Source organism: Bombina bombina, chromosome 5, assembly GCF_027579735.1.
Source record: "Bombina bombina isolate aBomBom1 chromosome 5, aBomBom1.pri, whole genome shotgun sequence".
Classification (NCBI taxonomy): domain Eukaryota; kingdom Metazoa; phylum Chordata; class Amphibia; order Anura; family Bombinatoridae; genus Bombina; species Bombina bombina.
The window spans coordinates 1031325432-1031337384 of NC_069503.1; positions in this window are offsets into that span (position 1 = coordinate 1031325432).

Genomic DNA, 11953 nt, shown 5'->3' on the forward strand with positions numbered 1-11953 from the left:
GGTCGGCAGATTAGGGGTTAATTATTGTAGGTAGCTGGCTGCGATGTTGTGGGGGGCAGATTAGGGGTTAATAAATATAATATAGGGGTCGGCGGTGTTAGGGGCAGCAGATTAGGGGTACATAAGTATAACGTAGGTGGCGGTCGGCAGATTAGGGGTTAAAAAAATGTAATCGAGTGGCGGCGATGTAGGGGGACCTCGGTTTAGGGGTACATAGGTAGTTTATGGGTGTTAGTGCACTTTAGAGCACAGTATTTAAGAGCTTTATGAACCGGCGTTAGCCCAGAAAGCTCTTAACTACTGACTTTTTTCTGCGGCTGGAGTTTTGTCGTTAGATTTCTAACGCTCACTTCAGACACGACTCTAAATGCCGGAAAAATCCCATTGAAAAGATAGGATACGCAATTTACGTAAGGGGATCTGCGGTATGGAAAAGTCGCGGCTGAAAAGTGAGCGTTAGACCCTTTTTTGAGTGACTCCATACCTCCAATACCGGAGGTAGCCTAAAACCAGCGTTAGGAGCCTCTAACGCTGGTTTTCACGGCTACCGCCAAACTCCAAATCTAGGCCTTAATTTGCTAAAACATTACCATAGCATATATACTGTAGGATTCCAAAAGGTACAGTCAGCACAGCAGATAAGTGCTCAGGAGAAATGCTAAACAGTCTTGCTAAGCTAGGAAGGGAAAATAAGGTTAATAATATGCTGTACTGCAAGATTTATGAGTATTTAGGGTACGGTATAGACGAGATAAACCACATAGTTAACTTTCCTAATCTAGGAGGTTTATTATGTGTGGGGGGGAGGTGGTTAGTTGAGTTGTGGTTTCATAGCTCAAGGTAAACAAGCTACAATAAAACAAAGCGACATATCCATGTGGAAAGTTTCATGAGCACACGGCTTACTAGTGGATACATATAATGAGCTAATTGCTTGCTGGGCTGATGTTTATACCTGTGATAGTAGAGTCTAAAAATCTAAGCTAATACATTTGACATGATTTATGTAGCTCATTTATAATATTATGAGAAGGGAGACTATACTTATTGCAGTAGTGCAGGTCCAGCCTGCACTAAAAACATATCAAATATTTAAAAGGAACGCTGTGCATCACAGTATAGAAATGGCCGTAGCCTCAAGTCATGAGCCCAGCACACCATGCCACATACTAAAATGGAGAATCCAATATATGTATGCATGTTTGCTGTCTGTTCTTCTACTGTAATTTCAAAGCATCTATGGTACCACATTCATAATAGTAAACAAATATCTAAAACTGTCTGCAAAGTCTAGTATTAAATGTTAGTATTTCCACACTGGCTATGAAGTCCCCAATCTGTGTAGTCTACCTATTATGCCTATAACTATAAAAGTGGAAAGGCTCAGACATCTCTGCCGCAGACATCCAAGCCCCTAGAGACATTCAGAAACAAAAGCATTATGTGAATAGATAGCTAGGGACATCATGCCAAATATCATAATAGCCATCCGTGTCTATTATCTGTGCAGGTTGTGCAAGAAAATAAGTATGCATAACAGGCAAACACTTAGAAAAAATGGTTAGGCGGTTAGCTGGATCAAAGGAAATACTATAATACATATTTTATGCTTGGTTGCAGAGATTAGCTCCAATGGAAGCTCTTAAATACGTATAAACTCAACATATTCTCACAGGGATAGGCCCACACTACCAATGCCCAACAGCTAAATTATAAACAAGTAATGCTTCACCCATGGCACTGTTTCTATATCTAACAGTAGATAGAATAGTACATTAACTTTATGCAAGTTATAACTTTGAAACTAGTAATTACTTTGAGGAGAGCTATGATAGGGTTAAACAGTAAACATAATAGTGCATTAACTTTATTCAAATTATAACTTTGAAACTAGTAAGTACTGTGAGGAGAGCTATGACAGGATTAACTGCCACTGACATCTACACAAAAGCTTGCCACTCAAAGAGTAAGAAGAAAGGAAGACAGATTCCTACAAACAGTTTAAGTCCTTAGTAACTTAATCTGTTAGCTGTTGAGAAGCATAAGTGCCGTGAAAGAGTAAAGGGTGCAGCAGAGAGAAAACTCCCTGCCTAAGTAGCTCGGGCACTGCAAACTAGTAAAATTTTCCTCAGTCATTCAATGTTTTTAGGGACAGTAGTCGCAGAAGAGAAATGTGATCTGTCCTCCATGTCCCAAGGAGAGACATCCACTAACCCACGCCAGTTTTAGTGAGGCTATGTCGTTGCAATGGCTCCCTCAGTCGGTCGGAGGAAAATTGTATACCCACTGCTCCTGGCTTCTGAGCTGTCTACAGGTTCTCTAGTGAGGTCCAATCTGCAGCTTCCATCTGTATTAGAATGGGGTGTAGTGGCTTCAGCTGTGTGCCGCCTGAGGGAGTTGCCTGTTTCCCCCGGGGCACGCATGTAATTTTGAGTTCCTCCCTCTTGTGTTGCTGAGGGTTTTAGGGAATCCTCTGTTGGTAGCGGTAGCTTCATCAGGGAAGACAGTAGTGAGGCAATGCTCATCTCTAGGTTCTGGAAGTGATCATCCATGAGCCTCTGGTGTGCGAAGTTCCCAGGCCTCTACCGCCTCCATGTTAAAACTGGACCTCCAGGCACATGCGAGTAGCTCCTAGGTATAGACTCCCAAACCGCTTAGATGTGCAGAGAGAGTCAGGACAGGCTAGGGGGTCCAGAGTAAAGTATATTGTGGTCAGCTAGCTCCTCCAACATTAAGGATCACCAAGTTTAGCGGATCCAGTAGATGAGACAGTAGCGCTAACCGCATGGCAAGGCTGAGAAGCTTTAGTCTCGCATATCTCCTCCATGCAGCGGCTTTTTTCTTGCTTGGGATACTTAGGCAGGTATAAATTAGATATTGGGCATACATCTAGACTAATAATATTAGATTATTTTCCATTTTTTTTAGGATGAAAGTCAGGCGCTCTGCTCATACATGTCCTGCCCTCATCGGGAATAGGCTCTTCCCCCTAAATTTATTTTAAATTGAAAACTTTATTTATAAAACCTTTATTTCTGATATGAATGTAAATGGTTCATATTTACATTCTTTTAAATTATCATAAAAATTTTTTTTCAAAATGATATTGTCTAGATTTTGTATATCAATTATATAAATAAGCATTTTTTATTTATTTATTTATTTATTTATTTATTTATTTATTTAATCCCAGCCCCTTTCCCTGTGTGTCATAAACTAAATAAATAATGATTTATAGAAGTGTTATTTTATTTTATATCTAAATGGTTTATCTATGAAGAACATATTTAATGTGTAATTCTTTTTCTATATAGTATACTTTATTCTAATCATTATTTGTATTTTTAAATTAGTACAATGTACCTTTGCTATATTTTAATTCTGTTCTGTCATTTGTATAAATTTTAATTTAATTATTTTTATTTAGGTTGTGACTCAACCTTAGTTGTTTAATTTTAATATATTTAGTTATGTTGTGTGCCTGTTGCACTTTGTTTTGCCCTTGTCAGATGGCTCCAAAGGGGCTGTGTTGGCCTTTGCCTTTGCCCCTTGTCAACTTCCTCCAAGGACTGTGATGCTCTATGTCACCTTCTCAGATGGCTCCAAAAGGGCTGTGTTGGCCTTTGTTTCATCTTGCCATCTCCCTCCAAGGACTGTAATGCACTATGTCACCTTGTCAGATGGCTCCAAAGGGGTTGTATTTGCCTTTGTTTCCCTTGTCAACTCCCCTCCAAGGACTGTGATGCACTATGTCACCTTGTCAGATGGCTCCAAAGGGGCTGTGTTTGCCTTTGTTTACCCTTGTCAATTCCCTCCAAGGACTGTGATGCACTATGTCACATTGTCAGATGGCTCCAATGGGGCTGTGTTGGCCTTTGTTTGCCCTTTTCAACTCTCACCAAGGACTGTGAAGCACTATGTCACCTTTTCAGATGGCTCCAAAGGGGCTGTGTTGGCCTTTGTTTGCCCTTGTCAACTCCCTCCAAGAACTGTGATGCACTATGTCATCTTGTCAGATGGCTTCAAAGGGGCTGTGTTGGCCTTTGTTTCATCTTGTCAACTCCCTCCAAGGACTGTGATGCACTATGTCACCTTGTCAGATGGCTCCAAAAGGGCCGTGTTGGCCTTTGTTTGCCCTTGTCAACTCCCTCCAAGGACTGTGATGCATTATGTCACCTTGTCAGATGGCTCCAAAGGGGCCGTGTTGGCCTTTGTTTGCCCTTTTCAACTCTCACCAAGGACTGTGACGCACTATGTCACCTTATCAGATGGCTCCAATGGAGACTGTTATATCATCTGGCTTATTTATCCTATTAAATTATTTAATTATGTTTTATGACTTTCATAAATTATATTTATCATAATAAAAAGAATATTTTAATTAAAATGTTCTATTTATTTTTTATTTATCAATGTCATTTCTAATAAAAGTGATTTATGTTAATAATTTTTAAGTGATGCTAACAACCGTAATTTCTTTATGGATATGCATTTATAAGGTACTTTTTTTTTTTTTACTAATTTTGTTTTACTCAACATACACATATAATAGAGTTAAAGCAGATTATAATCTGGATGTTGACAGCACAATGAATTCCGATTCTCGGAGGGGGGTGGAGCTAGCAGCCAGCGAGGAAAGACGTGTCCTCTGTGAGCTCCGTGAGAAGACAGTTTAAAAACAACTTTTTTGGGGAATATAAATGCCTATTAATTAAATATTTGACTTGTCCCTAACTATACCCGAACCCATTTGGCTTTATTTGGGACAAATAGTGAAGTAGTGTGAGACAGGCCAACATAAAAACTTTCAGGCCGACATCAAGCCGTGCTGAAGCCAGCAGTGAGAGTGCCTGGCCAGTTAAGGTGCAAAGAAGGTCCAAGCAGTGTTGGCTGCGCTACTATAGGCAAATAGACTGTGGGGCTGAGTGAACAGTGAGACCTAGCTCTGTGGATACAGGAGGGTTGGGCTCTGCTCCGGATCCACTACCAGCCCATCTATAAACAGAAAACTGTGGGTCGGTGTGAAGAAGGCCCTGTTTAAAAGAACACAGTTACTACAGCGCCTTGCTTGGAAGCGCCAGACCCAGCCTGCCGCGTTCGGGGTAAGCCTGCTCCCCTGCATTGTAGAAGTTGAACCCCTGGGGCTCTGGAGGGTTGGGGATCCGCTCCAGAGCTGAGTACCAGGCCGGGGAGTGCAGAACTATACCAGCAGATTACTTGGAGACTGCCGTTAAGCCAGGGGAGCTGACTGACTGGCGACCACAGGAGAGAACAGTGCCAGCCTTGCCTGTGGAGCGGGATACCAGAGTTGTTAGAAGGAGTGTGAGGAGAGCCACCACAAGGTCCCTACTTGAGAGAGCTGCGAGGGCGTGCATATTACGGGCCTGGCAATTTTGGTGTGAACCGCGGCCATCTTGGGTCACCGCCAAGCACAGCAGGAAGGCCCGCAACTTTAGAAGAGATCTCTGTGGGGTCCCACAGGGTAGTGGAGGCCTTTGTGTTGTTTTTTTTTTTTGACTGCTGACACGCCTGATTTCCAGCAACCCCCAGACAAGCTGTGGAAGAAGATCAACGGAGACTGTCTGGGTGAGATCATAGCCTCTGGGCTACTCTTTTGCCTTTATTTTACATAGTTGCCCTTTGTAAGCTCCCCAGCTAGCAGCCGTAAGATTAAGCCCCACACTGATTTAGCCATACTGCTCAGGAGGGAGAGTGTGCCTTTGAGATACCCCAAGAACTTATTCTTATTATCTCAGGTAGCCTGAGCTTAGAACAGTATTAACTAAGGGTACCACTATTCTCTAACAGCCCATATTAACTGTGAAGTGGTGCATCACAGGAACCTGTACTGGAACTTTTACTTTCTCCACTGCCAGGACATTTAAGGGAAAAATTTATATCTGCATAATAGAAGTGTGAGGGTCTGCCTACAACCTGCATTTTTACTAAAGAGATTGTGCTGATCTATAATTTGTTTGGGAACTTCATATGTTAGCTGCTGCATTAGCTTATGTACCTCTGAGGGCCTTCCTCAGAGTGGAGTGTTGATTTTTTTTCACATGTGACACCTAGCCTAACTGGAACATTCACAACATACTGTTTTAAACACAGGCTTGCTGCTGCACACTCCTACAGACAGACCCTTTAACAACTCTTTCCTATCAATCCATTAGATTAGTTCATTTATAGATAGACTCCCCTGCTCAGTTTATAATACCCATAAGGCTCGCCAGAATCCCCCACACTGCACCAAATCTTCTTAAAGGGGTCTCTTTTATCCGGCGTGGAGTTGACCCACTCAACAAGTCCAGCTTACTCTGCCCCAGAATTATTTGTTCAGTTAACTGCTCCCTGTGCCTCTTCATAAAATTTGTGTAGGTACTGTATTGTTACTAATCTGTAAAGTTGTCTTCCACTACCTAGGGGGGCACTGACTGTCTGAGTGTTTTGAGGGTAAGGACCGGTTTTCCTTACTCTCAGCCGCACCTCCCCCTTTCCCAACCCAGCTTGTCTGGGTTGGTCACGTCCTCTGCCCCCTTTACCCTTCCTTTTGGTCGTATCCCCCTCCCTGAGGTGCGTGGGGGTCCCTGGGGTACCCCTCATTTATCTGAGTTGCTTTGTAAAGCCGAATCCTTCTGAGTTGATTGCTCAGTAATAAGCCACCATTTTCTAGGTGTTGACACCATTGGTGGGGTTATGCTTAGCCCCGCTCTCTCTCACTTTTGCAGTATTTTATTGAATAAATTGACCTTAGATGCTGTAATAATGTAGATGTCAGATCTTTTCCAATACAGCCGAGATCCAGAGGAGCTCAGCAGAACTCAGGAAAGACATAGCCGAGATTGGCGACAGGGTGACACCCTGGAAAGGCAACATGATGACCTGGCTACAGATAACTCAAATCTTCTAGCATACGCCGAAAACTTGGCAGAACAGATCTCTGAACTCAAATTAAAACTGGCCGATGTGGAGGATAGGGCCAGAAGAAATAATGTCCGGTTCAGAGGCATACCTGAGTCAGTATCGCCAGGCGATCTACAAGAATTTCTCATATCCCTCTTCACTGCCCTGTTAGACCCCTTGGAGGGGTGATAACCATGCCATGGGAGCGAGCGCACAGGGCCCTCAGGCCGAGGTCAATGTCATCTGACAAGCCAAGAGATGTTGTGGTCTGCTTTCATAACTTCAAATTCAAAGACCGCCTGATGCAGGCATCTTACAATAAACCTACTTTACCTGACAACCTTAAGGATATTCAGCTTCTTCCGGATCTCTCATCGCACACGTTGCAGCAACGCAGGCTTTATGCTCCTATCACTACCCAACTTAGGAGAATGCTAACATCAAATATAGATGGGGATTCCTCACTAAACTAATAGTGACAAAAGACAATCAGACTTATGTTGTTTCTTCTCCCTCTGTGGGCAGCACTCTTCTGGCTAATTGGGGCCTGCAAGCTGCAGCAGAACCTCAGACGGTTGCCCATTCTAAGCTGCGAGTTTTGGCTCCAGCATGGTCCGTCAAAGAGCAGAGGTCCAAGCGCCAAAAACCCAACCCCCCTGACCACACCCTGAGGCCTCAAGCCTCACCTGTGTATATGTTTGTAAAAAGTCAATGTTCGTGTGAGCACCTGAACAACTGCACAGTCTTTATGTTCAGTAAAGTTAAAGTTAACTTCTGTTCCTATGAATACTGGCCGGAACAGGTGAAATTTGTTAAAGACTCACCCCGCTTGAGGATCCCTGCCAGGTACCGCAGCTGTAAAGGAGACTCGCCCGTCCACAGAGAGCGTACATTCACATTCCGATTTGCGTTTAGGCCATGGGTTTGCTCTGTTAGAATCCCTTCATGTGCCTCCGGCTTCGTCACTGCTCTCCTCCTGGGCCGTTGCTCCACTTGTGGTAACCTGCGGTGACTTGGCGTGTGACGTCACCGATTCTTGGCTCGCGGCTTCTGGATCCTTCCGCCGTCAGATCAACCTCAGGTGTTGGCTTAATCACCTTGCGGATATGGAAGTATCAATGTGCTTGCTCCGTTTCTCGAATAGCAGAATACAAAGTGATGAGCTGCACCAGAGTACTTCTTTAAAATAACTTTATTGTAGGTCACCAATAACTTCACCAGGGAAGTAACAACAAAGTAGGGGGCTTGGTGGTGTGTGTGGATGACACCCAAAGAGCTATTGCTGACGCGTTTCAGCCGATAGGGCCGTAGTCGTAGCATAAAGCTCTTAATCTCAACTACCTTTAAATACCTAGTGCACAATTGTGATTGGATAAAAACATTTATCCTGGGCGTCATCCAAAACACACCTATTTATTCCAGTTTCACATACATCGGTTCTAAATAGAAACAAATGTTACATACTGTTAACTAGTCACAAATTTACATGAATCATCATTGCAAGCATCGAAAAACGAAATATCAAAAAATTATAATACGTTAGTATACTCGAATTATTCAAAATATTCTGATTCGTTATATAACAGAAAAAACTTTTATAGAGCTTTAATACACTTGCTCTATTTCTGCGAACAAGGCTGAGTGAAAACTTCCCAAAAAATAATTATTAAATGTTCTTTTTATAACATTCTGTTATATATTGTCATTAACTACTTACTTGTGTTTATGATTACTTGAAAAATGCTATAGTTCGAAGGTGGGAATAGTTTAAGCTGTCAATGGTGCTCTTTTAATTAAACAAAGATTAGTATAAAATAAAACTTATATATATATATGCAGGTAAAACCTACCAATTTTTTCTTGGGTCATTCTGAATACACAGACCAAGAACTATTCCCAGAAGTTGATGATATCAAACTCCGAATTTAAACCTAGTGGTATTCTTGTTCTTAGCCTATGTATCCAGAATGCTTCCCTTTTGGACAAGAGCTTGTCCCTATCCCCACCTCTAGTTTTACAAGTTACTTTTTCAATAATGGTCCACCTTAAAGTGTCAGCTTTTTTTGTTGTGTTTCAAATTGAAATGTTGTATCAACGGGGTAGTCAGTTTACCTTGCCTTAATATTATTTACATGTTCACGGATTCTATCTCGTGTTTCTCTAGAAGTAAGACCCGTATATTGAACTCCACATTCTACACAAGTAAGCAAATATACCACGTAAGTGGCTCTACAATTAAGGCAGGAATAGTGATTAAATCTCTCCCCTGTTACTGTACTCGAGAAGCCTTCTCCACTTTGGAGATAACTACATGCTATGCATGACGTGTAGCTACATTTGTATACTCCTTTAAACCTTAACCACGATGAATGGTCTGGTCTCATGGAGTGTAACTGTGTGGGTGCAAGAATGTTTCCTAAAGTTTTCCCTCTCTTAAAGGCATATCTGCATCCTTGTGTGACTATATCTTTGAGATCATCATCAGCTGACAACATACGGAAATGTTTCCGTATGATGTTACAGACCTGATGGTATTGGTTACTGTACCCTGTGATGAAAGTGACACCCTTTGAGATCTCATGTTTAGTTGTTTTTTCTGTTTTTAAAAACTCTGATCGATCTCTCTTCGCTATGTCCATCTTAATTAAGGACACCTCCTTTCTGTTATATCCTCTCTGGCATAAGCGGTTTTTCCAAGTCTAAAGCTTGTTTCCCATACTCCCTCTTGTGTGGTGCAGTTTCGTCTGAGACGTATGAACTGTCCTTTTGTGACTGATCTGAAAACCCTTCTGGGATGATTGCTTCTTGCGTGAAGCAATGTGTTCCCAGAAATGGGTTTTCTATACACCTTAGTGTGTATCTTATTGCCCTTACTCATAAGGGTCAAATCCAGATAATTTAGTTGGCTCGCATTGTACTCAAAAGTGAATTTGATTCCTACAGTGTTGTCATTTAGGTACATAAGGAAATCCCTGGCATCTTTTTCATTGCCCTCCCAGATGATCAAAAGATCATCTATATACCTCTTATAATATTTTATCCTATTCGTCCAAGGTCCACCACATCCATAGATGTGGGACAGCTCCCACCACCCCATAAAGAGGTTGGCATAGGAGGGGGCAAACTTAGCCCCCATAGCTGTCCCACATCTCTGGAGGTAGTGGACCCCTTCAAACAGAAAAAAATTGTGGGTCAATAGAAACTCAGTAACCCTTAAAATGTACTGACAAAATAGTGAATCAAAAGTAGTCATTCGTTTTAAAAAGAATGATATCGCTTCCAGACCTTTTTTGTGAGGAATGGATGAGTACAATGCAGTTACATCTATAGATAACCAACTAAAATTTTCTTGCCAAGATATAGATTCAAGTTCGATCAAAAGTTGCTTAGTGTCTCTCAGATAACTATATAAATTTGACACCATAGGCTGTAAAATGGAGTCCAACCACTGAGACATTGGCTCAATAAGAGAGCCAATGCCACTAATGATTGGACGGCCCTTTACTTCTGTTAATGACTTATGAACTTTTGGCAGGAAATTGAAGATCGGCATAAAATTGAAGTTTTTCAAGTAATCATAAACACAAGTAAGTAGTTAATGACAATATATAACAGAATGTTATAAAAAGAACATTTAATAATTATTTTTGGGAAGTTTTCACTCAGCCTTGTTCGCAGAAATAGAGCAAGTGTATTAAAGCTCTATAAAAGTTTTTTCTGTTATATAACGAATCAGAATATTTTGAATAATTCGAGTATACTAACGTATTATAATTTTTTGATATTTCGTTTTTCGATGCTTGCAATGATGATTCATGTAAATTTTGTGACTAGTTAACAGTATGTAACATTTGTTTCTATTTAGAACCGATGTATGTGAAACTGGAATAAATAGGTGTGTTTTGGATGACGCCCAGGATAAATGTTTTTATCCAATCACAATTGTGCACTAGGTATTTAAAGGTAGTTGAGATTAAGAGCTTTATGCTACGACTACGGCCCTATCGGCTGAAACGCGTCAGCAATAGCTCTTTGGGTGTCATCCACACACACCACCAAGCCCCCTACTTTGTTGTTACTTCCCTGGTGAAGTTATTGGTGACCTACAATAAAGTTATTTTAAAAGAAGTACTCTGGTGCAGCTCATCACTTTGTATTCTGCTATTCGAGAAACGGAGCAAGCACATTGATACTTCCATATCCGCAAGGTGATTAAGCCAACACCTGAGGTTGATCTGACGGCGGAAGGATCCAGAAGCCGCGAGCCAAGAATCGGTGACGTCACACGCCAAGTCACCGCAGGTTACCACAAGTGGAGCAACGGCCCAGGAGGAGAGCAGTGACGAAGCCGGAGGCACATGAAGGGATTCTAACAGAGCAAACCCATGGCCTAAACGCAAATCGGAATGTGAATGTACGCTCTCTGTGGACGGGCGAGTCTCCTTTACAGCTGCGGTACCTGGCAGGGATCCTCAAGCGGGGTGAGTCTTTAACAAATTTCACCTGTTCCGGCCAGTATTCATAGGAACAGAAGTTAACTTTAACTTTACTGAACATAAAGACTGTGCAGTTGTTCAGGTGCTCACACGAACATTGACTTTTTACAAACATATACACAGGTGAGGCTTGAGGCCTCAGGGTGTGGTCAGGGGGGTTGGGTTTTTGGCGCTTGGACCTCTGCTCTTTGACGGACCATGCTGGAGCCAAAACTCGCAGCTTAGAATGGGCAACCGTCTGAGGTTCTGCTGCAGCTTGCAGGCCCCAATTAGCCAGAAGAGTGCTGCCCACAGAGGGAGAAGAAACAACATAAGTCTGATTGTCTTTTGTCACTATTAGTTTAGTGAGGAATCCCCATCTATATTTGATGTTAGCATTCCTAAGTTGGGTAGTGATAGGAGCATAAAGCCTGCGTTGCTGCAACGTGTGCGATGAGAGATCCGGAAGAAGCTGAATATCCTTAAGGTTGTCAGGTAAAGTAGGTTTATTGTAAGATGCCTGCATCAGGCGGTCTTTGAATTTGAAGTTATGAAAGCAGACCACAACATCTCTT